This window comes from Bombus terrestris, chromosome 13, assembly GCF_910591885.1.
Source record: "Bombus terrestris chromosome 13, iyBomTerr1.2, whole genome shotgun sequence".
In the NCBI taxonomy this organism is placed as follows: Eukaryota; Metazoa; Arthropoda; class Insecta; order Hymenoptera; family Apidae; genus Bombus; species Bombus terrestris.
In genome coordinates this window covers 1,243,463-1,270,012 of record NC_063281.1, presented here as the reverse complement: position 1 = coordinate 1,270,012, position 26,550 = coordinate 1,243,463, and the positions used below count along the sequence as shown (strand labels likewise).

The following is a 26,550-nucleotide window of genomic DNA, read 5'->3' as shown; positions in this document are numbered from 1 at the left end:
AAATTCGTCTTTTGTTTTTGATACTTCAGATACGTAATCGATATCTTCTTCGTATCGAAATTGCTCGCGCTCGTTAATCATGCTGTCAGAATGTTTAATACATAATTGCAAGGCAAAGCGACGAATGCTCTGTTTTTCGAATAAGTTAATCTGGGATCCAATTAAACCTGGTGCGGTTCTTCGATCAGTTTCGGCTCCTACGTCTTTTCGTTAAAACATCCCCCAATTTACCGAACGATACAAACAAGCTGTTATTTTACAAGATCTTTTTTTAAAAAAAAGAAAATTCTTAATCCCTTAACGCTTATGCCCGTGAGACACGAACCAATCATCTTTTTTTTTTACAGAAACACTTGCTTTCTTGTTTCACTTCCTGCCACACATTTTGCATCTTATTATATTAAATTGAATTGTAAGGTGTATAGCACTGGAATTATAAAAAGATATATTATTATATAGCGAAGAAGCAATTCCACGAAAAAAAGTTGTGCATCGTTGATCGATTAAAGTATAAAGTGAAAATATAAAAAAAATTGTACATTAAGGTATTAATAATAATTCTTAAAAAATTCTTTGGCGATCACGATGAATAATGCCCATACCAACCTACTGTTACAATATACGACATAATCAATACTTCAAGCACCTCTAAATAAGGTTTTCTAATTATCATACCAGCAGATCCCCATTCGCCTCATTCCCTCTACCAACAATTAATTTCCCTTATCTTCTCGCAAGAATAGTTGCACTTCTTCCACCCGATAACTTCACAAATCAAGGAGTCTCCTAACAAAAACTTTAATATCAAACTCCATAAATCCAGCCCGAGCAACGAGGAGCAAAATCAAGATCCCAGGGAACAATACCGCGGCTTCCAATTCCGCCGTTCCATCCAGGATGGGCGAATTAAAACGGGTATACCGTGCGGCTCGTGCCTAATTAAAATTAGCAGAACAATGCCTTTGAAATAAGAAGAACGCCCTTTTATACGCTGGAGGGTGGGCAAGTCGCATAGCCGCGAATGTTCGAGGGGGCAAAACCGCGAGTCACGGTTAGAAATTGGCGAAGGCGGAGAATAAAAAAGGTAGCATCGACAATACACAGCGAGCTGGACCGTTATTCTGAACGCATGAAGACGTCCCGGGGCGCGATCACGCGTGAAAAATATTAATCCACGGTGACGTGGACGCTCGCTAACGGGCGTCGTGTCTGTCAGTCACATTGGTCCCCGGAGAAAGACGCATTGCCGTGCACTTCGCTCGCTAATAAGCGGTTATGTCAACCGAGCCACCGGTAGATCGGTGAATGATAGTATTTTCGGCGGTTCGTGCCTCCGTCAATTATGCTAAACTAAGTGCAAGGATACAGCGCGGACGACAATGGCGGCGCGGCGCTACCGCGCATAGTGACCGCGTCCAACAGAAATCGAATCGGCGATCGGCGAGATATCGCGCGTCAAGAGAAAGATTTTGATCGATTATCGGGACGCAGATGATGAATAGCAACGAGTCTCACTCGCTGTCTCATTCTTAGCCTTTGATCGATGTCGATCGCAAAGGATTAACGGCAAAGGGACAGGTCGATCGATCCTGATTCTACAACCGTGCCTCGCGAATGCGATTAATTTTCTTTACGGAGCTTCGTGGTAGTTTTTTGGAGAAGCAGATGCGGGCAAGATCGATGGATTAACTTCTTCTTTCAGGTACTTTGACCAACGTTTTGGTCTTTCATTTTAATTGACTAGCTTGATTTTTTGAAACGTTGTGTACATGCAGTGCTATTTGCGCGCTAATCATTTAGTTCCAAGTATATGACATTTCATATCATTTAGCGGCACTTACATATGACTACAAAAATGTGATATGAAATGGAATACAAAACCTAATAAAAATACACTTCTTTGGAAAATAAAGGCATGTGCAAATACTTGTCGTAGGCATTGAGCTTCTTCTTGTGTTATTTTAGAATGTGTTGAAATTGAAAAAGAATGAATTTAATGTATTAATAGATCTTAATAGATCTAGTGTATTAATATAATATAGTAGATCTCAGATATTAATAGATCTAATAAAGAAAATCGCGAGTTCTCTTATGTCTAATAATATGCCAGTGAACATATTCAATTATATTATAGACTTGGTGATTCCGAGTAACCATGCACGTTCCAACACCAATTTGTTGTTTTACGTACTTGTCTCGTTCAACGTTCGACATCACGCGAGAGCCTCGTTTTCCAGTCGTAAAAGGTACAAGAATCAACCTGACTGCCAATAAGCTACACCTGCCCTTCAGATTTTTCAAACGATCCGCATTAACCGAGTCATTCAAGCTTGTTCTAACACACTTTGTGGTCTGACATGCAGTTATTAAAATACAAAGAAATATATCTTGGATAATTTTTGTATATTAAATATTCATCAAGCGGTTTATTATTTCCATTGCTTATTACAGTGTTCACACTTTAACTCGTTACAAAGCAACTAAACCTCTTCAGAAATTTATCAAGGCCAGGAAGAGATAATTATCTTCGTTCCTTTTTATGGGCTATAATCAATGGAGAAGTATTAATGTAATGTTGTGGATATTATGGTTAACTATTCACGGAAGGACTTCGCAATTCAATAGAGATTTTATATGTTACTTTTACATTCAGAGGTACATTACATCGTATAATAAGCATTTTATTTGCACACTAAAGCATGCTTTGTACTTTAAAAATATTTTAAATATTTTTTTATATGTATCAAGTTTATTTGCTATCAATCAATTACCGGATATTACAAACAAATGTGACGTCAGTACAGACTTTGAGCAACACGGGTTGCGTTCCTCTATACTTTCTAACTTCAAATATATTCAACCTTTCAGTGCTTTTGTTGTTTTGAAAAACGACGGAAGAGTCTAGCATGTGGCGCCTCCTGAATCTTGATATCTGTAGGCTATTGTCTAAAAGATTAGTAGCGTGGAGATTCGGATGAATTTCTAACCTAGGTTTAGGTTTCAAAATTGTAAGAGAATACTACAAATAACGCTCTTTCAAAGATCAATATTTCCTCAATACTCTGGCTACGAATTAAACATTCAACACACATTGCTTAGCCAAGTTCAAAGAGCTTTTCAATGCCACTTGTAAGCACCTCCCGAGCTACCGTAAAGCCTCTCGCGTGGCGCGAACTTGCGAATCGCGAGCCACGCAAAGAGAAAAAGAAGGAATGGCACGGAATGGTCTGCCCACGTAGAGGTGGTTCCGTAATAACGGCTAAGTAGGATCTTTATATTCCTAGCCGTGAGGCAGAGAACGTAGCCCCGATGGGAGAGCGACTCAGAAAAGGCAGAGAGACGTGAACGACTACGAAGGAGAAAGGCCAGACACGGTAGAACAGAGGCGCGAGCAGAGAGATGAAAGCAGCGAAGAAGAGGGAGAAAGAAGGAACGAAACGGGCGAAGGGGAACCGAGAGAACAAGCAGCCAAAGTGAGTCTCATTTTAATTAGCATCAGCTGGTGCGACGTGTACTTAACAACTACGACTCGCCGTGGAGGAACCCGCGAGCGTCTGCGTCGTCTTTCTTTCTCTTCACCCTCGCGGCGCACACAGGCTGGAATTCCTCGCGAGAGATGTTTTATTCAGGGACACTGCGGGCCTCTGCCAGGGCAGAAACGAGCTGCTGCCCTTCCACCAGCCGTTTAAATGCGCCAGCCTCAAGTAGCCGCTACCGCAATTTGCATACAATCCACGCTGATTCGGCTCTTCAACCGAAGAAAGAGCAAAGGGGCACCCACGAGCGCCTCTCGATCCTCCAAACGAAAGCAAGCGCCTCTTCGCCTTCCTGAAACGAGCGCCTTCTTGAATCCGGTCATTTCGATGGACGCGTGCTGCGCCAATTACCGTCCTGGCGAAAATCACTGTGTTTTGAGGTACAAGTTGTCGACGAGGGCAATTGGCATCGTTCAAGAGAACATTGTGTGTTGATATTCGATTGGCTTGATGAGAGCATTCGTATCATTTGAAGGGGTGATGCGCATATGTAGGTTTAATCTTGTAGGAATGTTTGAGTGTTTTGGGAAGAGTGATGATATTTTATGGAGAGGATTTTGAAATTCTATGGACTAGAATCGAATAAATCGAGAGTTAGGTATGGAAATAGTTTAGATTAAAAAACTATCTCGGACTATTTGAGTTATCCGTATAGAATCAAGATTAATTGCTTGATTTCTGAAGAATTGAATACCAATTATATGTTTTAACGCTGAAAGTAAGAAACTTAAAGAAATTAAGTAGATCAATTTAGCTCCTGTGTGACTTATTTATAGAATACCTAAAAGTAAGAAGAGTATATAAAATATTCTTCCTAATATCGGCGTAAATATTTTATCAAATTTCTTCCCCAAAAGTCATTGAATGCTAAACATTTTGATAAATAATGAAATCTAAAATAAATAACATGACTAATTTACAAACGAGCTAAGAAGCGAATGTCGAAATATATAGAAAATTTGATCGCACACCAAACAGTATATAGATTAACGTTTTTAAGATTTTCGGAGAAAACCAGGCACTAAAGAGCAGCGCAAGAAACTTAAGCACGGTGGGAGGATCGCTTAATTTGTTTTTAATATTCGGGAAAAAGACAGGGGAGCAGTAAATACTTGTAACGTGATCAACCACGTGCAGGCAATCTGCAGTCAGTGTGCTTAACTTCCGAATTGCAGGCATTCGCCTAAGGAGGAATAACCCTTGTAGAAAAGCATCAGCTTCTTCGAGCCGCGAGCGACTCGATTTGCAGTCTTGCTACTGTTTCATAATTACAATCACTCACTTCGAATCTACCAGTAGATGCTTGGATACATTTCGTTTTATCATAAACCGTTCTACTCTAGATTTCTTCCATATATTTCTTCTTATTTTTTTCTTTTTTTTTTTTTTACATTCAGATTATGATACACACCCCCGCTAAAGCTGACAAGATGGTGCCTCCTAAAAGCATCCCGCTAAGTCTAATCAGTCGACGTCAAGACGACCTCCGGTGAATGATGAGGAGAAGAGTAGGACAAGACGTTGCACGCTACTTATGCATTATTCATTCGTGTAATGCAGCCTGAAGGGGACTCGCTCAGAATTGGATTTTGATGAATTTAATCTCGAATTTGCTCTGGGCTCTGTGCACCTCCGAACGGGATTAACAAGTTCTTTCGGTTTCGTTGTAATCTTACCTGACCACGTGTTACATCGCTACTTTCGCTATCCTGCGGTGGTTGCCTCTTTAAGTATCGAAGCAATTTTACAAAATTTATCTTTTAGACACTTTTTCTCTGCTTCTTCGTAACGACAGGAAGAGAAAATCTAGAATATTTCTTGGAATAATGTAATTATCAATATCCTACATAATATATAATATAGAGATTCTAGGAGAAAATATCTATAAGAAATCCAACGAGCGAAAATGTATTTTAATTTTCAAAAGGACATCAATTTTATAAGCTTTAAATATCCGCCATTATACCCATTCATATGATTTTTATATTGAATTCCCGAAAAACGCTAACTCCTCACCTACGCCTCACGCAACACGCGCGACACAAAGAATAAACGACGATTACAAAACACGCTCTACCAGAAGCACCATTCCACTTGATAATTGTCTTCCACGTGTATCGCGAGTTTAAAGGAATTTTTTAATTAATCCGAAGGAAGATACGGAGGGCCGAGGGTCTTGCAGCATCACGGGCCGATCGAGAGCAGCCTGTAAAGGGATTGCTCGAACGTATTGGTGAACAGTGGGTTCGGTGTAGGCGGAGAGTCTGTACGTTCCTTGTCGGTGAAACGAAGAAGAAGAAGACGAAGAAGAATCAAACGAGAAGAAGAAGAAGAAGACGATGAAGAAACAAACGAGAAGAAGAAGAAGAAGAAGGAAGAAACAGAAAGGAACGATGGGATGGTGAAACGGAGAGGCTTAATTAATGAGACGTACGCGGCAGCTGCAGATACCAAGATGCATTGTAAATATACTGAGGCCAGAAAAACTATTGTCCCTGAACGAGATTTATACCTGTCCCAATTACACTCGCGTCGGACCGTTCAATTTTTTTCGCTCGCTGGACAATTCGTTGAGCTTCGGAGATCCTTTCTGCATGAACCCCGTGGCTCGATAACGTTCCTCCGTTTGGTCGACCGCGATCGTTACACTCGAGCACACGCCAGACAACAAAATGTCCATCCCAACCTCCCCGATGAACGTCCAAAACGTAAAAAGAGTCGTAAAGCTCACCCACGCGGATTAACGTTGGCGCGCAAGAGTCGCCAACGTTTCCATCCAACGTTGTATCAATCTTCGCCAAGGTACGCCACACAGGCATTGCTCGTGTAGACCCAACGCCTAGCAATTTGTTTCTGTGATATTGGCTAACAACAGGAGAACGCGGTGCACGCGTTTCAACAGGTGTCGGGCGGCTAGCCGGGGCCTCTGGAATTTAAATATAGCGAAATATTATGGATCCAGAAATTGATAGACTTTGCGTGCATAAAATAGGTTGCACGCAGATCGGGATGTCGAGGAACGGTCTCGTTTAGAATTTCGATTTTTCTTACTGACGTGTATAATGATCAATGTATTAGCACGTCGTTGATTTTTTGATTAATCGTGATCGAATATGACGAATTCTCTGTGAAAGATTATTATGAAAATGTATGACTGTCGACACGTTTTAATAAACCGATATTTGAGAGAGAAATTTTGTAAACTGTATTATCGTGTGTAGTGAAAATTGGATTTCGTGGGTTATTCGCTAGAAGCGAACATCAGATACAACATTGCGACACAGTAAATATATTACCTTAATAAACATCTGCTAACTTACTAGTCAATGTACGTACATATTAATTTGATGAGTAAGTGTTTATATTGCGATTATTCATCTTTGACGAGTAATGAAATTCAAACTTTTATTAGCAGAAGTATACCTACTACAATATCTTGTAAACGAATATATCTTGGCTACGAATAATATGCACATTCAAAATCTTACGTAATGCATATATTGACTAATCAGTATATACATTTAGCAAATTCTACGCTTTCGCTATGACATACACAGAAACATCGTAACCAAAATCCTAATATGCATTCAGTGGCTAAATCAGTTAGAAGCTAACAATAATATCGTTGCTAGCTTAATGACCGAGGAACCAATTTCAACCTGGCTAAATAGTGCTTTCTTCCAACGTGTAGCTCGCGCGTTAGCACAAACAACGGGTAAATTACATTCTAGTTAATTGTACATGCAAGCCGCGTGCGACGTCCAGCAACGTTGAAATACCATTATTACGGAGGAAGTGTACTCGTTGGTCGCAACATATACGCATAATTACGGTAATTACGCTCCTAAGTACATTTCGCGTTGCTCGACGACCTGTCGCCTCGGCATGTTCACGAATTCCTGCGCCGTCACACGTAGGATAATTCTACGTCATTTTACGCGGCTTGTTTGAATTGTCCACGACAGCTGTGGTTACGTGCGAACAGGATTTTCGTGAAATGGCAATAATCTCGCCGACTACTCTCGCGGTGGCTGTTGTCAGAGAGTAATGACGGCTTTAAACATAGTAAGCGATAGCCTGTTTCGACATGATAATACCATGGCATTAGCATCTTTATGTGACATCACGTATGGACGCAAAGCGCTTGCTGATTTTATCATGGATTTCGCGCCGGCCATCTTACACGTACGACACCGTGTAACGCTGTGCCGTACCTGTCAATAAGCATACGACCACGAAGAAATCGCCATTCGTACGCTTCCATCGTGTCGATTGCGGCTTACTAGCTTTCCTCCGCCGTCTCTGCTTCCATCCTATCGCCAAGAATTTTAATGCAGCCGATCCCTGTAACTCTAAATGCAACGCGTTGCACTTTACACCAATGTTTCAGGAGGTTCGGGCTGTCTGCTCTTCCGCAAAAGTCGTAAAACTGACATAATGAACAGAGAATAACTAGCGATTTTCTTGCCGAAAAGAGGCATGCGTGCGAACGAAATTTAAATGATAAACACTTCTGAAGAATGCAAGGGAATTTATTATTCTAATAATTATATTGTCGATCTATTGTCGCATGTATAATTTCAGATACACAGTCGAGGACAGAAATAAAAGGATAAGTAGTAGGAGTAAGCATCGATGAAGTTTGATCGAACTAGTGCTATATATTTTAATTTTACTTAATATATACTACTTAAATTTTATTTACAGTGCATAGATTATTAAGTAAATGATTGAAATTAATATTTACGTTTTTGTATAAACAAACCGTATTTTCACTAATACCTGTTCCATTATCTGCCCTCTTATTTTTATTTCCGACTGTACGTATCAACGCAAGTCGAAGTAAAAATAAGAAATATTTTTCGTGCGATTCTGGTTAAGTTTTTAAGTCCCCAGCCTTCGACCTTTTAACTTCTCTGAAGTTGCGTGTTAGAATATTGGCTATAACCACTCAAGTATTTATGCAAGAAATGTGTGGAAAGCTTCTTGAAGTTATCTGTAGTCAAATATATTGAAGCATCAAGCTTGAGAAATACAACTTCCAATAAAATGTTGAACGTATGATGTTCAATCCTCTCTGTAAGAAAATAACAATAGTTTTGTATTCGGAGACACGGAAATATGGACTTAAATTTTCAACAAGTATAGTATTTCATCCCCTCGACTATTATACTTTGTCCGACTTTACGACTACGCTATATTTCTTTCAAAAGCAACGCATAGTTTCGATACGAACAATAAGATGGACAAAAGAACGATTAGGAACTATAAGAGGAAAGCAGCGGCAAGTTCGCATAGGCAGAACCCAATGTGGTTGAACGATGTCAAACCGAGTAGTATAAAAAGTCTCGTATTTTATCGCGAGTTATGATTGCCAACGCAAAGAAAATCGAGCCACAATTTATCGGGCCCCGCGCGGCTGTCGTAGCTAAATCATTTTTGCCCGATCTCGTTTGCTGCTGTTCTTTGCACAGCTGGACGTGAGAACCAGCATGCGAAATCACTGAATATATTCGCGCGGATACGAAAGATAAATTACGCTCGGCGTCACACTCGTATGTCCCGGCTTATGCTTTATGGTTATCGATTAACGTAATTTCAATATCAGTTTTCAATGCTTCTTCCCCCTGATCTTCCATTATCCAACCCGTTGGATCCTTCTTATTCGCATTCTTGTTTCTCATCGGTGTTTTGTAGCGGAGAAAAAGAGCGTGCGCGTGCTCTCGTTGGCTTCTCTTTGCGATACTCTGCATTGAAACGAACGCAATCCGATTCGAGGGATCGCGTTTGATTCGTTGACGTTTCAGCTGGCGTAATTCCGGCTTAATGAAGTATCACGTGGTGCTATGTTTATCGCGCAGGTGTTGCGATTCCGAGCAATGAAAAATACATAAAAGCAAAAGCAACAGAATCAATTTGTCAGAGATAGATCGACATTTTCTAAATATCCGTATATTACCATCCTCCTGATGTTCCTCGAGATTTCAATAGCGATGAAATCAGCTCTACCTTAACTCGCAATTTGCATGCTAAGATTCTGTACAATTAAAATAGCGGTATTCCCTTCCAAAAATCTTCCAAAAGTATGCCAGGTAATAAAGCGTGATATCCGAGGTTCTGTCTCGTTAACTACTTCCAAAAATTTCGAACTTTCTACTGGAACGTCTCCAAGATGATTCCCCTGTCGCATGCATAATGTAACAAAGTTTACTCGTCTGGTCGATAAAAGTTCGTGGGCTTGTAACAGAACCGAGTCTGCTTGATGGTCCATTGTCGAGAAGTACCAGCATACGATGTTCTCTGAACAAGGGGTTAGCGTGTCTCGCAAAACGTTGGTTAATTGGTGAAAGTATAAAGGCTACAGGTTGAAGCCTGTGGTTACACGAGGATTATTATTTACAGCGTCGTCGATGTGATTCCTTGTAAAGTAGAAGCCTCGAAAAAGCAATAGCCAATGGAATGCCAGGCGGTGAGCAGCAGCAGCTGGCCGATGCGCCGCCAAAGTGCTCCCGTTATTGATTTACGTTGATAGCTTCTTGGATCTTCGGTGCGCGACTCCTCTTCCCTTGCACGCTTGCGTACCGAGGCCAGTGTAAACAGTGCGTAAAATTACTTTTTGAGTCCGTCCATCCACGGCATTTCGAACAGTATGCCGTTCCAAAGCAAATTACCCAAGCATTCACCAGCATGCGTTTAGAGGGAGCTTCGAGTTGTGCGGCGATTATCGTGATATTTTTATTGAGCTCCGCCAACGTTGGTTTCGCTTCGTAACAGGCAAGCTGCGTCATCGAGATGGAGATCTTCAAACTCCAACGTTAATTGTTCGCTTCTGTAATTGCATGGGCAACTCCACGCTATACGAGTTGCGGAATATACAGTTGTGGTCAAAAGAAAGTTAAAAACTGGAACTTGTATACGTGTATTGGCAACTTTATACAGATTGCTTTTCACCATATTAATCATCTATATTGAGATATACATATTGCCGCATTGTCCAATTTTTGATCTAATCTTAATAACGAACCAATATTTCAACTGATGAACAGAATTGTATTTAATCGTAAATATACACATCAAATTTATTACTCCTGAAAAATTATATAAATAAATTCGCACTTTGATTATCGAAATCCAACATAAAATAATCTTAAAGCACTTTACACTTTACATCATAAAAGTCATCACAGATGCTCTCATCATACCTTATTTTCCATTCCTACCACAATCTCTTAAAAAGTGCATAAAAAGACACCCTCCGCGAAGAACGTAAAAGCCAACAAATAAATTCCACGCTAGAGATATTTCGTAGTTTCCGTGAACCATTGATATCGATTTGTAATCAAACGAGCGGAAGATCGGGCAGAATCCGACAAATCGGAATTCATCCTGTGTGTTCCGCGATGTTACCCCGTTTCCTACCACCATTCGTTTCATCGCTTCGAACCGATAGCTTTCGTTTTGTGCGAAGGATGGGAGAAACAACGCCCCTGTTACCAGATTTTTCGAGTTCTGGCTAATTACGCGTTGTAAACACTGGTCCCAGGAAAATTTATGTAGCTCGTTTGCTCCGAGGGGGATGCGCTGCCTTCTTTCGACCAGCTACAGTCGAGTGCTCAGGTGCACAGGGCAATTACGCAATGTTTCCGGCCGCGTCGCCAGCAGGAATGCATCGGTCGAACGCGGTTGTTCCACCCAGCGGCCATAGTTACGTCTTCATGCACGAATTTCGCGGAGCCAGCCCGCAAATTTTCGGAATTGCCCGATCTCGCTGCGGGATTCGCATATATACGAATGAAATTAAAATGAATATCGAGGTTCGATACACCTCAGGCAAAGTAATATTTTTCTTTTACGAAATGAAAAGTTGTTGCCTTCTTGTATAAACAGAAAGCGTAAAATGCATTAATACATACAAAGTCATCGCGAAAAATTACACGTTTCTTCGAGATTTCACTTAACAGATACGAGAATCGTGCTTGCGTATATTGTTCGTTGTTAAAAAGTTGGATAGCAGAAGAAGTACGGGTATAATCGAATCAGAAAACGAGAGCACGATCTTTTGTGATACGATATTACAATTAAAACACATGCATCTCCAGTATTGGTTACAATTAATTATTGACATTTACAAATCAAAATAGGAACGAGCGTAGTATGTTCCCTGTTGAAAAATCGACGCCTCTAACAAATCTTCAATCTTGAGACACTAGAGAAATTAATTATCTTTAGTAATAGAAATATTATTAATCTACCTAGTCGAAATATGATATTTTCGCAAGAAGTCACGATTCAAAAGTAGATTTAATGTTTTAATAGTAAGCAATGTACATAAAGAACATTTTATTAGAGACTCCTAAAACTCGAAGATTGTCATCCAAATTTTAAAAGAAGATAGTTCCATTACTAAATGATCCATTCGTTAATAACTTTTTCACTTCGATATAGCAAAAAATTTTCACTTTTCCTAATCGTGTCACTCCTGTGGCAAATCGTGAACACATTCTTCGAAGGTACAAGTTTCTCGATGGTGATAAATGTTTCATAATTTAAGATTGAGCTGCGTTTCTATGGAAATGCGAGGTTGAAACGCGAGATTCGATGAGGCTGGAAAGTGGTCGAAAGCCTCGCGGGCCGAGTTAAGGAATCGTAAAGCTCGGTCAGTGCCGAAGTTATGTGAAAAGGCGAAGCTAACGTTCATATATCACGCGGCTTTAAATTAGATCACATAATAAATTCTTCCCTCCCGGCTGCTTGGTAGCAGCATTCTGTATGCATAGGGTAGCCAACATCTTGCCAGGTTACTTGTTGCCGTTGCAGGTTCTCGCTCCGGGCACCGACATACCACCTTTGATTCCGTGAAGAACAGCCCTGCTTTTCGATATCGGAAACTTCTAGCAGAATCAACGTTCGATGTGATGATTATAGACCCCGTTGATCCATAGTGATTTATTTAGTCCAACGCTGGTAGTGATACTCTTATTTTCGAAATATTATTGGCGTTATTTATTATCGTATTATCGAATTATCGAGTTGCGAATTACCGAATTATCATTCAGCGTGCGAACCTGAAATCAGACCACTTCAAGTCTGTGTCTAGACTACGCACATTTTAATTTATTGCAAATTTTAACGATACTAACTAAGTATAACTGCATAAAGCATCAACAAATTGTATCCTTCTGTAAGAAACCAAACAAATTCTACTCGCAAAAAGAAAAATTAAAATTTGATCAAAAATACACAGAAGTAACGCGCCGTTCCTTTGCTAACACGAGCCAATTTCCATTTCAAACGAAACTCTGGAAATTCGTGACCACGTTGGCCGAGTGCTATCCTCAAACGATCATTTTGACGAAGAAGCAGGTTGCAAAGAGCGAAGCGCCATTGTTCAGCGAACAATCGACCGTCCGCTGGGTAAATTGGCAAAGTGATAATTTGCGGGTCACGATTAAGACGTGGCATTATAAATCGTCGTCGTGGCACGTTCGTGGTGCGTGACCAATCGGCCATTAAGGTAACGTCCGAATCACGCGAGAGGTGCCGGGTTAATTTGCGAGTCGTGTTTCTCTAAAATTATTTCCAAGCTACCCGAGATTCGCACGCATGCCACGAGGAAGCCCGATTTCTCCCTCGCGGCTCCATGTTTTTTCGACGATTTCCGGAATTCGAGTCCCGCACTCTCCCGCATGACCCACTAAACGACGATGAAATTTCGCAAAAGTCGTGATCACGCGCGGACTGACACACGCTTTAAAATCATCTTTAAGATCGTTTATGACCCTTTTAACTCGACACGCTTAAGAATCTCCCGAGGATATTTGCTATAGAGTGGTCGTAAAATTTCAATTACGAAGGAGAGTCGAGGTAAATTTGCACGCAGCGAATTGGGTAATTTGTGACACACAAGCGAATTTTTGGATAACTTTAAAATCGTGTCTTAAGGTCGTCTGACTATTTTATCGGAGAACTGAAGTTACCACTTTTGAATATTTGATTTATGAAACTTTACTTCGTAGTCTAATAGTATATATATTTTCTTCAATGGACAAAATTATTCTTAAAAATTTAGCATTCTTATACAAAATTTAGTTGCCTTTTAAGTAAAATTCCAAAATGGTCGAAAAGATTGTTCGTGTAAAAAAGTCACGAGAGCACGTGCGTGACACGAGAAACACTCGAGGCCAGTTTGCATCAAAGTATCGCCGCCTCCTCAGACCGATCGCCACGTTGTGTCGTGACATCTGGCACACGGCAATCTCGTTTGTCTCGTTATAAATCGGCGAAATTGGATAATGCGCGCAACTTTCGCGCCGCGCCTTCATCTTCCGCTAAGAATTTTACATTCCGCAATTTACCGTATTTCCTCCGAGGCAAAGAATAAACTGAAACTAAAGGTGAAATAATTAAAGAGTCTACACGATGAAATTGTGGACTTTCGCAGTTTTACGAGTTCCCCTCCACTCTCACGTTGTTCAGAAATTCGTCCCAATTTGGCAAACACGACTGACTTTAAAAAAAAGGAATTTAACGTAGAAATCGTAAACTAGTACACAGAAGAGTCTCTCGAAAACCAAACGGATCAACTCTATTTTTTATCAATTTCTTAATTTCGTTTTCAAGATTGTAAGAATATATTTCGATTTCGTTGAAAGTTACGCCACTGGTCGGTGGGTTCCATCGTCGCGAGGATTCACCATGGCAATTTACGCCTCATTATACGGGGTTACGCTAACAAGGCGCGCCCAGAGAAGGAAGCTGAGGCGCGTTTACGTGAAATTGCGGGCACAAGGATCGCGATGACTCCGTAAACTTGCGCACGAGAAAGGGCGTCGCACGTTCGCGTCAAGATACGGTTGCGTAGAACCGCGATTATTTCGTCAGGTTATGAGGTTCTTCGCCCCTTTTATTCGTTCTGGTGACGGAGAAACGAGAGATTCGCAAGCATGTAGACGAGTTCACGCTGCGATGCTCGACAAACGACACTCAAGATCCCGAAATTGGTCGACGCGACCGAGCGAAGACAGCTCGTGAAACATTATTAGCACGCAACGCGGAATCTGCAGAAAAGAAATCGGATTCGATGGTTTTTATTCAAGGAGGAAGGAGGAGTTTTGGAGCTCGTTTGCCCAGGCACCGAACCTTCCTCTCCACGCATCCCTATCATTTTATTTCCAACCGGCGCGACATCCCATTGTAGTCGTATGCCTCGTAACGCGCACACTTGTCTGTATATTGAAATTTTAAGGGTGAATATATTTCCGTGAAACTTTCGAACGCTTCGATGCGCACTGACGGATTGGGAATTGACAGGAAAATAAGTGATTCCCTGGTGCCACTACGATGTTGTAATATAACTGCACTTTGTTGTTTCGGTAACGTTTCTTTTAATAATTTCCCAAAATTATGTTTCTTTTCATGATGGCGAAGATTCTCCTTTCGAATTTTCATTATGAAAAATATCTGTGTTGAAGCTTTAAGAGAGTCAGCGTTAAAATACAGCGATGTTTACGTATATTACACTTATTACTTTAGGATACGTTACTTTAATAAAAATTATGCAAGGAATATTTTCTAGTAATTTTCCAAGGCGGAGTTTCTTTGCACTGTGAAGAGATTTTACTTTTGACTGTTATTACTTCTTTGATCGTGAAAATAAAAAATGAAATACGATGAACCTAGATTCTATAAAAGATTCAAGCTTTTAAACAATCTTGTAATTCTACAGCCAACTTCTGATATCCAAAGAAAGATACTAATCTACATGTATGTATCGTAATTAATAACTAGATTAGAGTAATAGATATATCATGCGTATTCTGTCTGCTATTTAATTTTCCCATAAATGCATAGAAATCCGCAGTCTGTTAACGACTTTCATACTATCTAATCCACCAGTATGTTCTCTACAGGAAATATGTCCCCAGTCTACAATATTATAATCCAACTTTCCCGCTATACAATCTATCGAATCCCGAAACTCCAAAATTCTATTCACCTATCTGAAAATAAATTTCACTAAGACCTAACTCGAACCAAATTGTTCTACTCGATATTACCACGAGATCCGCCGACTTCCATCCAACTACGAATCCCTGAATATGAATCAGCCCATACTGTTTTATCGTCCTCGAAACATTTCTCTGTTCGTTCAACCGACGGGCAAGACACAGAGAGTTCCGCGGGCAAATAGCATTTCACGTGGAACGCAATCGGCCGCGCGAACGGGGTCGATTCGTTGACCGGTTTGAACTTTTCGCGAGAAAAGTTAAAGTCACGACTCGGTCCGGTGAACACGAGTGGGCAGCAGTTGGTCCAGCATCGCAGGCGGGTGGCCTGCGGACGTGACTTTATGCGATGTAGGACTCTCGCTCGGATCCACGAGCGCCGGTGATATAACGCGCAAGCGGCCGGATACAATAGAGTGCCATCCTCCGGGGTACAAAAGAGGACCAACGTTTCTCCCAGGCTGGTGTCCGCAATTGATGATCGTGATTCAATTCCAAGAAGTTCGCGTTGGGATGCGTGGGCGATCTATTAAATGCGATGTGATTGATAATCGTTATTCGTTCGCGGACCAATTGCGGGTTATTCAGAAGTTTTAAGTTTGGAGCGAGTATAACTGGTAATTAGACTCGTCGAGTTTTCGAAGACTATCGTGATTAGAGGTACTCTTTGAATTAAATTTATGGGTTTGCTTCTGATGAAGAGGTTCTGCGAGTAACTTTCTTAGGAACTTTCTCTGACTTTTTCATCGAAGATTTAGGAAAAGAAGAGGGCACAAAAATTTATGAACTGATAACGTGCTGTGTCTAAGCTACAAAAATAAGTTATTACGTCTTTCTATTTTAGAATTTGATAGATATAATATGTTTAAAAGCTTAAATACTTCACGCCTCTTTTAGTACCATCGTCTTCAATAATACTTACGATCCATTAACTAAATAAAAATACTAAAAATAAATACTAAAAATCAAGTTTCTATTCCAAAACAACCTGCTTAGTTAAGATCACATTCTACATCGTATACCAGACACCATCTGGACCCAATACCTACACAGATTGAACAAATTTCATCGAATGAGATATAATCGGGTCTCGTTAACACAGTCGCCTAACTTCGAATGCTCGACTTACGCCCTCGGAACTGTTGTCGCTCGTTCTTGGAAGTCAGATGTGCTGTTTGAGCGTTCCAATTAAGGGAAGACACGAAACGATCGAGCTCGAATCTCGAGACACAGACCTGGGAATCGTGATTATCACGCCACAAGTACGTTACGTGACTATCGAGGCTTACCGAATCGAGCGAACGGAATCACGGCCGAGGGCAACGTATCCGTGACAATAGTCGGCTTATTTCTCCCACGGTGTCAGCACGAGGTCCGTGAAAATCGGCCGACGATGCTTCGAATCGATTTCAACCGCCTCGAAAAACGGACTAAACCCCGATGGTGGTCCCGAGTCATGGATCGGTGGCGACGAACGAGCCTGATCAAAGCAAGGTTCGTTTGGAATTTCAGCCGGAAAATCTCGATCTTCGAGATAAGGTTGTATCGATCGTTTAGTGTTCTCTGAGGTTACATGGAGAAAGTAGGAGAAAGAAGGAAAGAACAGGAGATACGTGGACTCTTCTTATCGTAGGTATCTGGTTTGAAGATTAATTGCGTGTCGAGACTGTTTCCGATCCTAACTTATTCGACGTACTTTAAGGGAGGTTTTCTAAGTGACTGGAATTTAATTTGATGTTTTCTTCGTTACTTTTAAAATAAACTTATAAAAGTTTAAAATTCCTCGAAGAAATAAAATCCGAGGAAACATAAATCGTTGCTGAAAAATTGCATTTAAGAGTAGTATTTTACAGTAGACACAGAAAACGTTCAACTAAATCTTCCTTTCTTTCAGCATATACTCGATTACACATTTGTCATTCCCGAACGAGTACGACTATCCAACTTAATTTCTTCAAAAGTTCATTTTATGGCTAGCAATTCAATCGCTCAATGTCTTCACATAAAAATATTCCTACACTATATCACTCTTTGTCACTCGGTTAACGCTTCAATTACAAGCAGAAAAACTCTTCCCTAAATCACGTGTCGGCTTATCGGCTAATAAATCTGAAGCTGACAACCAAAGAAAAATATCATATGGACCACATTTGCAATCGACTACCTGAATCTACACAAAAAGAAAGATGCTCATTGTGTTCGATTTGAATGCAAGAAGCAGCCACCGAAATGTGCTTTATCGCAGGTACGATAACTCAACGTTAAAGCGGAGAAGCCGCCGTATTTGATCCATTTAATGCCGCGACGACGACAACGCGTTGTCCCCGCGGGATGATTTGTGGCGGCGTGATTCCTCGTTTTCTAATGCCGCGGCTGGAAACCGGGCGATAAATTAACGGCGATACAGGCCGCGATAAACCAAGAACTCGATCGCCGCGCGAGAATGAATTGCAGGCGCGTGTTCTTCGTGGAAAACGAAGAAGGATGGGGCGCAGGTGTAAACGCCGATAGGCGTAGGAAACTGGAGAACGCGAAATTCGTCTGTAAATCTCGTCGCCGCAGGGTTCCACAACACCAATATCGATCTGCAATTATAATCTCTGCCGCGTAGACAGAGGCGACCAGTCGTTGACATTCTACGAGCCCGAGAGCTCCAGTATGAGGAACGTTCCCGTATCGCAGGCAGTATCGTGCCTGAACGAGTTAATTCAGACAAGTACTGGAAGATTAATTGCACGTTTCTCCTGTTCCCTTCTTTGCACATTGTTGTAAGGATTTATTAAAGCAGTAGAATTTCAAGTGGAATTTCACGTAGAATTTCAAATAGAATTATTTCTTCTTAAAGGAAAAAGAGTAATTTATCTCTATGTTTTAACATTCCTGTATTTAACATTTTTAAGATTTAAAAGTATCCTCCAAAAATATTGAACATTGATTAGAATACGGAAATGAATTTATCCTTCCGAAAGAAAATTCTTTTAGATTGGAATCATAATTATAAATTCCAAACTTCGTAATATTATTAAAGGGAGGGGGAAAATGTATTTCTAATTTACTTTATCTTCTTGTAATATTACTATCTTCTTGATATATTCAAACCGTATCTTTAATTTATGACGTATATAGATCTTGCAAAGTAGTCCATCGTGTCATGAATATTAATACTCGTCGGGCTTTTTTTAAAGTGGTGATAACATAAGGATAAAGTACATGTAGCCCTATATTAAAAGAAAAAAATAATAAGCTGCACCAGGAACTTACGCGCTCTGGTGACAGGTTTAAGAAATAAGATGTCCCTTTACTCTAATGTTATGGCCTAATATCTTTATCATTTCGGATTTATAATATTCTCAAAATTCAACAAAAAACATGCCAATAAAAGTTACTCATAAAACACGTGCAAATTTAATTTATCAACCGCGTAATCGGTTTATATAATCGGAAAATATAGATTCTCTACAGAAGAGAATTTTCTTCTTTCGTGTGCGCAAAGTAAAACACAGAGAGGGCAGGATTTGCCGAAATAAAAAGGGGGCATCTGTGAAATCTGAAATTATGCAGATCGCCATCCATAACCCGGAATTTTGATGGCTATGTGCTCCAGATTAATATTAATTTAATTCCTTACTCGCGGCTATAAGGGTAGCCGGACGTTCGCTGTTGCACGTTCCTTCAAAGGGATTCCTTCGTTTTTTACAAGCAGACTAATGATTAAGAGCGTGGAACTCGGGCATGCTTCGCTTCTGTTATTACGGTTCGCTTCGCGTACGATTGTCTTACCATTGAAAAATGTTGCCTGGATCCTCAGCCAACCGGGTTATTAAAATTTATCCAACATACCATCCGATCGCGCGGTTGTAATTAAAACGTACGGTCAACTGACTCGAGCAAAAATCTTTCTAGAAGACTCCAAATATGACGTTTCAAGAGCAACGTTCTTAGACGTCTGAGAATCTTCCAAGCGAATCGGCTAGCCTTGTTGACTATTCAGCATTTAAACAAGACTGTTCGGTTCGATATCTCGTTTTAAGGAATTACAAATATCTCGAATAAATATATCCGCATTTTGTTCACATCGAATACAAATTAATTGTTTATTGCTTGGATTAATTTTACAGTCCTTTTAATATCATTGCTTTGAAATAGTTAATACATCAGACTGCTAAAGATCTAATTAATGAAGAATCATACGAGTGCCGTAATTGAGTTATAAAAAATGTATTACTTTCAGTGCGGTCGATATTTTTGCTGTGCTTCAAAGGAGAGATAGAGCTACGTCTGTTTCGTGTATCGGCGCGCCTGAATACAACGGACCCGGTCATCACCGTTGTAATTTCAAGAACCTTGAATCTTTTCTCTCTTATGCAAACGTGAACCTCGGAAATTTTCAAATTGCTTTTAAATTGCCCACCACTCACCAATTTTAAGACTGGTTTTAAATTGCAATTACCACCGATACGGTTTTGTGCTATAAAAGTTCCTTTATTGACCGAGAATTTTTCACTTTTTGTACATTATATACACCTGTGGTATGTCATCGGTTTTTACCGAAATGTTGGATATATTGTCATTCTATGCGTATTTTTTAGAGCAACTTAATATCAGGTTATAAAAAATAACGATTTTAAGCGATAAAATATATGCATTAAACACTTCTTGTTTATATTCTACGATGCTCTACATCAATTAAAATTCATACATAATCGTATCGATTCCTAAAAAATACAACTATCTAGATCCCCAGACGCAATCCTGAAACCCGAATTCTCAAAACTAACGAGAAACTAGAACGCAATAATCCTTACAACGATCACATCTGAGATTCTAACGTTAAACGCGCATCCAATATTCAAACCAAACACTAATTCGTTACACCCACATAGACGAGAAAGCTCTCAAAAGAAACGCAACGATATATTGGACACTGGATACCACCCAAACCTCTCGGCTCCTCATCATCAAAGAAACAACATACGTTCTCCATTTTCTTTAATTAAAAGCAAATCGGCACACCTTCATCGTGCCCGATAATCAAAGCGGCTCGGTAATTAAACAAACCATGTTCTTCTCGCTGGTTCTTCATCCGCTGTTTAATGGTGGCTATCTCGTTGGAGCAACGCGTGAAAGTGCGTATACACGTCGACGAGCAAGCGTGATATCCGCAACGTGACAGTGAACGTTCCTTTGCATGACCCCATGGCACGCACCTGCCTGACCCCGGCCGACCGACCACATGCACTCGACCAACGCGATGCACACTACCCACGCGCCTCTACGCAACGCTTATGCAATTCTTGAAATATCTCCAAAGAGCATGCAAAGGGCGTTGAATCTGTACTCGCCGCGAAATTACCGTAAAACGTGCAAGGATCGAGAGGATCCGTCTGAAATTATTTGGCCATCGGCGTGATGGAGATGCCGAAAGATCTGAAGGTGAGTGTATGGATTGAGTAAGACGCGATTGGTATATTGGAATAAGTGAAATTTGGTAGCGTGTTTATCGAAAGTGACCGTGGAAGGTTGGATTCTTAAATTTGGGAAATATTAATGCAGCAAGAGAAATTTTTGCGGCGTAAATTGTGAAAATCAAATTATTTTCATAATCGATCCAATTTGCAATAACATGGGGCAATCTTTTCTTTTAACATGAAATTGAATTCCTATGTAAACGATTCCTTTTGTGCTGTGATTGTAAACTTTTGTGAGTTTCAATATTGAGAGTTACATTATTTGTGGAATTCCGATATTAAAGGTATTTTCTATGATTACAGGATTGAATTGCAACAACAATGATTTTATTTTATAGTTACAAAATTAACATGTATACCTTCCTTCTTTTATGATTTTAATGGTTGCAAAGAGAATTCAACTAAATAAAATGAATCTATTCGTTAAATATTTCTATAACAAATTCACAAGATTCAGTATAAAATATTTCACCTACATCGTAAATTTTAATTCCTAAAATGTTTTCAAATTAAACAATTTTAAAAATTATCAAAATATCCAATACGAATGCACAATATACTTCTAATTGTAGAATCAAGTACTCAATACTACAAATAAAAGAAGTTAAAACGAAATAAAAGAAAATATAATTCAATACGAAAGGTACATCTTCAAGAAACTTCACTCGTGATTGTTCGCAGATTACTCGATCGAAAGTTCGTTTCTTCTTTCCCTCGAACATGCCTCTTTCCCTTTCCTTTATCGATCAGGCACCGATGAAAATTAGGGCGGAGTGCAGAATGGTTCGAAGTGGGGTCAAGATTCAGAAATAGTCGATTCCATGAGATTATAGGTTCGATTAAAGCGGCGCTGCGGCTGGCCGGGCGACGCTGAAATTACCTGGGCAGCTCGTAAAAATCATGAAAACCGAGGGGATTCCCCGAGCGCGGGCAAACAGCAGACTTTATGGTGATTGAAATTTTACGGAACATGCTCCAACCACGAAGTGTAAATCTCGGCGCGAAGCCGATATTATTAAACGTTTCATTGTAATTAACAATTGGTGGGGCGAGGCGGCTTGGATTAGGAAATCTTAATTAAAATTTTATGCCCGTTAATATTCAGTTGGCCGCTCGTGACGCCGATGTAAGAAACACCGTGACTACCATTATCGATGAACCATCTCCTTTTCAAAGCTACAGTTCCTTAACTTGATCTTGATGTGAGTAAAAAAATAAAAAAGGGAAAAGTCAAGTCTAGGATTTATATCGTGTTCGTTACGGTTGATAATATCACCGAACACTTTTTACGCCTTAAAAAGTATCGCTATCTAATTGTTAATTCATTTCTTCGCTCAAGAAACTAAATTTTTCTCAATGTTATACGCCATTCGAGACTTTAACTAACAACCCATGTAACGTTTAAAAATCCATTACACATTCTCCTCTAAGTCGTAGTCTTGCTATTAAAAGTGAAACTGGCCGGGTATATGCGTGTACGGGTGAGTGAGTACTTATCGGAGACACATCTCATAAATTCTGTTTTAACAGGATAACATCGATTAAAAGCTTACGACCAGTTGGATCTTATCTGGGCGCGTGGACACGTGGACTTACAGAGAAGCCGCTTTTAATAGTTATCGATTGGGAATCTTTGGCATGAGAATTCTGGAACTAGAATTTACGTTCTTCATGGGGTTTCTTGATTCTAGAAGGTTGAATCTGGTAGTAGAGGACCACCCTTGGAAGCTGCAACCGGGTGCACGCACGAGCAGTCGTGCTATCTCTAATTCAGGAACTTGTTTAACTTATTAACGAAAATAATCAATTGGACACTTCTCTACTTCTTATTTTAACTGACGTGGATTTAAATATTATTTAAACCGATTCTTAATACGTGGATACGTATCAGATATCATAAGTTCGATAAAACATTACTAAAAGTTTCTTGTAAAATTCGGGAGATTATAATATTACAAAACCATGTCTAGTGTGAAAAATCAGTATGTAACAAAAATTGAAAGTTTGCTCTGCAAAAATCATAGAACATAAATTATCAAAAAACAAAACAATAAATCAAGAAATGATTACAAATTTCACGTACATCGTCAATCGTTCAAATCAAACTTGAAAGCCAATACACAATTTTCCAATTGCAAATTAGGCATGTACCCATTTTCTGGGATCGGTTCGGCGAATGCCCAGAGGCGCGTTAAAATATTCAAGCGTGCAATAACGACTGTTACCCATGGTGCATTTATTCCCATCGATATCCAACGCTGCCTATGTTTATTATCAGTCGCAGACGTTCAACGCAATTTCTGCGGTCCAATGCGAACCGCCAGTAAATTCAGCCGACCCACTTCTACGCAATTTCACGTGGCAGCTTTTCGTTATTGCCGCGTCGTTACACCGTCGTTCGTCGAGTATAACTTTTGCCACGACGACCACGAGAAGTTCGATTTACAACACGAGTCTCGGAGAGTTCGTATCGTTTTGGTATCTCATGCTGGTCCACGTGTATCGAAAGGTACGTTACGGTGCAGAACAAATCGACACGGCCCATCGATGCTGTTGCACTTGTGATTCCCAAACGTTTCACCTGGCCTGGCGACCTGTTGACCCTCCACGTCAAGTACGTCGAGTCAGGCCCGGCCTTGGACCACGAAAATGAGAGGAGGCATGATTTATAATGGTGTAATGGGAGCGCGAGATGATACCGCCGTTATTGTGGAGCCGCGAGGCATTATTGCGATGCCTGACCTCGGACTGCCTTCCAGGCGAATGCAGCCTCCAGAGGAGATGATTCTTTGAGAAAAGTCGACCGTGATCACACGAGATTGTGTGGTGGAAAAGTATGTTGAGGTGGAGAGCTTGATTACTAAATGCGAATAAAATTGATAGTTAGCATAATAAATTGAGAATAAATGGAAGAATTGACATAATAATTCTTTATGATTCACCAAAAAGAACAAATGATTCTTTGATCGGTATTATTTTCTTTGCACCTAGAAGTTTAGAGAAATTAATGAATTGTCTACATACAGTAAATGTTCTTATATTTATGAATACAAATGACGAAGAGTATGTGGAATACGGTATATGTATAAAACGTATACAGAATATGTTAATACAATCAAGTACAGGAAGTTTATAATGATTAATAAATCGTATTCTTTATTGCCTGAAAACATTTAATAATATATTATAATCGAAAAAAGGAAATTATATTAAGTATAAAGAAAAAAGCAAAATTTGATAACAAGTCCACGATAAAGATTAATTCTTTTGCAGCGTTCAAGTTATTTCAACTTATATAAAGATATGTTTGAATACTGCAAAGAAGTATCTCAGTTGATAAAGTGTGCTCACTTGATAAAAAGATAAAAGTAATCGCAGGAAACAATGTATATAATTGCGATCTTACCATTACATTCAATTTCCAAGAAATCACTACTAGTCGTTTGGCCGTTCTCGTCGAATCTCCTCTCGACGTATTCGATATCTATTTCTCGATGAAAAATCGCGACGACGCCTATGAAGACCATGAGGCGACCTCGGTTATTACCATAATTACGCACTATGTACAATTAAGCGTACTCATCGTTGTAATCATGATTACCACCTTCATCAGAAGCAGCAACGGCAGCATCATCATCATCATTATCGTGGTACGTTCGGTGCCGCGTTTCTGTTTCGAGAGGGTTGCATTTAAAAGCCGCGACCAGGACTATAATTTCCCGAATAATTCATAAAATAATGCCCGATGTAATTGAAATAATTTCATATGTACTTGAGCGTTTAATAAATTAACCGTTGACTGTAATTTCGACGATAATTTCACCGGCAAACTGGACGCGATCTTGAATCGATAAGCAGACTCTCGGCCACCGAACCTGCCACGGCCACTAAAGTGAATAAATCAATCAGGTTTCAGAGCGATCCACCAGGTTTCTGTGCATCACTGACAGAAAGATCGTTGCTTCTTGATTAAGAGATGTCGTTAGTTAACTTATCGTCCATTTTAATGCGTACAACTTTCAATCAAGATTATTCTTGTAATTATAGTGCTTTAGATTATTATTAAAGATGTGATGCTATAATTTATAAAGTTGCAGAAATTTCGACATACTAAATCCAATATTACGTAAGTATTCGCACTTGAAGATTTTAGAAATGGACATCGAAACGACTACATACATGCCTATCTGATGTGTTTTAGTCAGACGAAATGAACAGTGAAAGTACAATTGAATGATATATATTATCGTCATTAACGAAGAAAGTTTCTTCAACAATTTATGGAGTGATCACAGTTGCACATTTCCTGGAACATCCTAATGTAGCATTCGTATACCATATTGCAGATAATCAGCCGATTAATCACTTTCTATAGAACATAAACTTAATGGCGTAAGATACGACAGGAAGCGAATAAAACATAAGCGAAGTCCTTAAGCACAACAAAGGGAAGGCTAAAACGACTTTAATCGCGCCACGTATACACTGTGCCGTTTTCATTCGCGAAAGACGATCGTATGTTCCATTTCGATCATAACGATCGCTTTCGGAAAAGAAAAAAAGCGCGCAGGATCGATCTCACGGCACCCACAGTGCCTTGTAATTCATTATCTGCCACCAATGAATAATCTTCCGGTACCGAGCAACCCTGTGTTTCACCTCTTGGCCATCGACAATGTAGTTCGCCGTTACACGTACAGATTTTTTCAGAGAAGAGCCCCGAGAACTCAATCCACTTGTATCATCGCTGGAATTACCTATCGAACAAAGTCACCGTGAAACAGCTGCAACGTTTGACGTTTCATAAAATCACTCGAAAGATCAAAAGGTTTCTGCTTATACTAGGATGGCTCGTAAGTTTGCAATTCTCATTTCAAATTTCTTGTCATTTCATCGGGATAGTCGAGGAACCTGAGTTTTCTTTCGAGATCAATGTCTGACGTTTTCTGTCCCTTTTCCGCTATATTGAGCAATGTTCCACGCCGAAGACACCGCCTACCCAACGGCATTCAATGATTTCATAAATAACCATTATTGTCCCGTTTAGAAGGGCGACCCGTTAAATTCTTTCAAAGTAAAAGAAACGGATATCGTAATTTCGGGGCTGGTTTGAAGCTGGGTTCAAGATTGAAAAATATGTCATTTCGAGAAGAGGTCCTCTGGTAGATTTGGAGAAATTGAAACGATATAGAAAAGCTTAAATTTCGAAATGATCGAGCGTGATGAATCGGAATCAAAATATCCTGTATCGAATATACACCCTCGTTCAGGGGTATTGAGAAATTTATGGAAAAATTAGGAAAACTTTTCAGAACTGCTATCTTGTATCATATTTCGTATCATAATAAAATCAATTATTTAAAATAAAATTAAATATTTTCGTATTATCTCTATTTATCACATCTTTTAATTTTCTTTTTCATCGTCAGATTTTCTATTTTATTTATTACTAGTTTCATGCACGTTGCTAATAATCATAAAAAATGATTTCAATTTGATCAGATTTCTGAAAATTCCCTTATTTATCACAAATTATATTGT

At 39.7% G+C, this 26,550-nt stretch overlaps 1 long non-coding RNA gene across 1 annotated transcript in view; it reads right to left on the bottom strand.

Moving 5' to 3' along the window:
• Positions 1-26,550, bottom strand: part of LOC125386185 — a 103,533-nt gene that overhangs the window by 59,829 nt on the left and 17,154 nt on the right. The window contains exon 2 of the long non-coding RNA XR_007226127.1: positions 6,268-6,462. This is a non-coding gene — a long non-coding RNA (uncharacterized LOC125386185). The remainder of the gene's footprint in view (positions 1-6,267; positions 6,463-26,550) is intronic.